Source organism: Anas platyrhynchos, chromosome 1 (genome assembly GCF_047663525.1).
Source record: "Anas platyrhynchos isolate ZD024472 breed Pekin duck chromosome 1, IASCAAS_PekinDuck_T2T, whole genome shotgun sequence".
Taxonomy (NCBI): domain Eukaryota; kingdom Metazoa; phylum Chordata; class Aves; order Anseriformes; family Anatidae; genus Anas; species Anas platyrhynchos.
In genome coordinates this window covers 48,298,506-48,302,145 of record NC_092587.1, presented here as the reverse complement: position 1 = coordinate 48,302,145, position 3,640 = coordinate 48,298,506, and the positions used below count along the sequence as shown (strand labels likewise).

The following is a 3,640-nucleotide window of genomic DNA, read 5'->3' as shown; positions in this document are numbered from 1 at the left end:
GGTGCCTGTGGAGACCTGAAGGTCTATCTCAAAGGCAACAGACAGACGCTGTAGAAAAAGGATATTCTGAGTTACAGAGGACAGACAGGGCAGCTGCCTCTGCTCACAAGGGTTTTACATTTAGTGCTCAATAGAGCTTGGGCAGAAGTCATCACCCCCATCCTTGTCCCCAGGCGATAGATTCATGCTTTCTCTGCCCTAATAATTACTTAATTATTGCCACATGGAAAAGTTTCAACAGATGGTCTGGAGCTGAATAAATTGTATTCCTGCAGGCAAAGGATTCAGCAAAATTTGGACCCCACACCCGAGTGGGCCCTCTAGCAGCTGAGCCTACGGAGCTGGCAGCAAGCCCTGAGCTTTTCACCAGATAATGCAGCCTGTCAGTGTTTTCTGTGAGAGCCTGTCAAGAGTATAGATAAAGAGGCACATGGACCTGGGCAGCAGCTGAACATGCAGTTTTAGGATGTAAGTTTTAGACCGAGCAATGAGGTAAGACATTGGCACTTGTGTTCTTTTATTGACCTAATTGGTTATGGCTAAGGCATGGACCTAGTTATAGCTTAATTGATAGCATCTGCATAACTTCATTACAACAATTAATATGAAAGGCTTGTTTCATATCTGATCCTGTGATTATTTTTCCCTCACTCCACCCATGCTCTTCCCTTCCTTTCTTCTTCCCCCCAGTTTTGTTTGTGGTCGTTCACAGCCTTGCTGCCCCTTTCCTGAGTCTGGGGTTTACAGCAATATTTTGGACTGTGGAACAATGCTGTCTACTGATGTAATATTTCTTTCTATCTGTTTGCTTTGTTTGTTTGTAACAGAACTATCTGAGCAATGCAGGAAGTTGATTAATAGCTTTTAAATCCTGGGAGGACACTGTGATCAGCTGGTTGTATTGAACATGCTAAAGACTCTCACCTGATGCTTTCTATAAAGAAATGCACAGGCAAGGGTACATCACGTCCATCATGTTCTCAGCAGCGATGCAGGAATACCACAAAGACACAATGGGGCAAATGAGGTTATGGGAGGGCAGCTCAAGCTGTCAGAATAATATCACGTGGCAGTTCAGATAGGACTGACTTAAATATCACAGATCAAGAGCAATTTCTGAGAAAGGAAATGAAATTAATCTTACATGCAGTGATAGCGATCACATTAAAGAAACAGATTGAGTGCCCATTGTGCTTTTTAAATATGCTTGATTTCAGCAGTGAGCTGGGGGAAGGCTGGGAAGAAAAATTTGATATGGAAACTTGCTGGAAAAAAAAATAAATCACCGTGTTCTGTCTCTGTTGGAGTCATAAAAGTTACACAAGGTACAAGTGAAATCAACTCAGCATCACTGGGTAAGCACTATCGAATGGCTAGGGACTGAATTTATATAATGCATCCAAGGGAAAAGAAGCTTATTTTTAGCTGACTGTGTGTAACAAATAGGCCCGGGAGCCAAGACTGAAATATGACAAAACAGCATTACTCTAAAAAGAGAAATGTAATAAATTCAAAAATAAAAAATCAAATATTGAGCAATGAGAAGAAACTCAGGACCAACTATACAGAGCAGGAAGTCTTGATGCTTTCCAAATAGGGAAGAGGAAAGAGAGGGGGAGAAGGGAGAATGAAAGGGGGGGGGGGGGGGGGGAAGAGAGAGGAACACAAGGAAACAAAGGAAAACAAAAAACAAACAAACAAACAAAAACTTGGTGTTTTTGTTTTTACAGATCCATTAATGAAGTATGTGCAATGGCTTCACACTGCACTGCCTTGAGATTTTCACTTTGACTGGGATTACCTCTTGTTTCTGTTGAAATGTTCAATCAGTTCTATCTGTAATTCCTTGCATGTGTTCTCAACGCCCAGCCAGGTCTGAGGTTTTGTGGCACTGATATTTGGACTGCAAGCTGTATGCTTGGGTTGACCAAGGACAATGACATTTTGTAGCAACTTTGACAGTTTCACTACATGATTTTTTTTCTGCCAATTTATTGAAAATGGATTCAGTCACTGACATGCAAATCCAGTGGTAAAGTGAAATGTTCTCTCTTGCAGAGCAGGTGCACATCTGGATCCCCACAGCGCACTCTGCAAAAGCCCTTCCCAGAACTGCAATGCACAGGTGGGATGTTTGGCTCCATAAAAAAGCCTTTTGCAAATTCCACCTCCACAAGGTATGCACAGTGCTGCACCTGGCAGAGGTCGAGCACTGCACTGCAGTGGGCAGCTTGCTGGGTGGCAGGAGGAGCTTCCCCAGGTACCTTGTCCTTATCTTCACAAGTTTCTGTCTGGTACATGGTGTTCAGTGTTTCACTGCTTAACGTTATTTAAAGTCCAACTTTGAGTCAGACCTATAGGATGAAGCAAGGCCAGCTATTTGTGCCTGCTTTGTCATGTGGGGTCTGCTAAGACATGGGGACCAAGAGCACCCTGTGCTGCCTCCTCCCTGGTCCCCACCACCCCAGCCCTGGGCTCCCCCAGAGACCTACTGGCTCCAGCAGGAACAGCAGAATGCAAACACGTCTGCACCAAAAGGCCCATTTCTACCAACATTCTCCCTCCACAGGAAATTAATGAAGCATAAGCTTCCAGGAGCTGTTATCAGTTCAAACACTCATGTTAATAAGAAACTTAGTTTTGGTTGTTGTTTCTGTGTACCCTTTCCAAACAGCCGTAGATCAAGGAGAGAGAAATCATCCAGATGCTCTTGTGTAGCAAAATAAAACATGAGACACTTCTGACTTTATCAATCCTGTAACAACAACAAAGTTGACAGATGAGCTTCAGACTCACAAAGCTTTTGAAAGCAAGAAAATAAATCCAGTAGGGTTAGCCCAACATATATCAAGTCTAAAGCAATCATGTGAAATGTGCTTTTTCACGTTATAGATTTCACTGGAACTTTTTTTCATATTCTGCTTAGAGCTACCCACGTAAGTAATGCATTAATTAGCTAGAGATTCATGTATATATACATGTATGTATATTATCATTGCCTATGTATTCTATGTAAATTGTCTATGGCATACAGCTTGACTCTTGTCTTTGATCTGCTGATAATCTCAAAGTGTGTGGATTTCATCAGGCCAAATAATTTTTATCTCTGCTGGGAGTACTTTTGGCAAGTTTTCCATCAGTAGGAAATGAGCTGGAAAACTGTGGTGAAACTTCAAAGCAGCAGCTTAAGGTGATCATTCACTTCATGAATTTCTGACTCTGTCTGCTGTTTAACAACATACTGAGTTTTTCCTCCCTCATACAGTTTGAATAGGAAACTATGAATGGGATGAAAGATCCTGTCAGTTTGGAACATGGAGTATTTTCCAAATTATAAATATAGTAAGGGAAGCTTTAGCGACTTAAAAGCAGTCTTAGCAGTGTATTTGTTTGTACAAATAAATGGACTGTAAATCTTTTTACACCTCAAAGTCATATTTCCTGGGGTGGGAGTTGTGGTGTTCATTTGATTGCTTTCTTTTTTTAGCACATGCTCTGGTAATGCCTTTGGGTATCATAGAAAGGCTTGGGTTGGAAGGGACTCCAAGGATCGATCACCTGGTTCCAACCCCCTGCGACGGGCAGGGACACCTCCCACCAGACCGGGCTGCCCAAAGCCCCAACCAGCCTGGCCTTGAGC

General features: G+C 42.5%; 1 long non-coding RNA gene across 1 annotated transcript; it reads left to right on the top strand.

Moving 5' to 3' along the window:
- The first annotated feature begins 276 nt into the window (after positions 1 to 276).
- Positions 277 to 3,419, top strand: LOC106014835 (uncharacterized). The gene is made up of 3 exons (XR_002398969.4): positions 277 to 492; positions 1,218 to 1,355; positions 1,731 to 3,419. It is a non-coding gene; the product is annotated as an uncharacterized lncRNA (long non-coding RNA).
- The last annotated feature ends 221 nt before the right edge of the window (positions 3,420 to 3,640 follow it).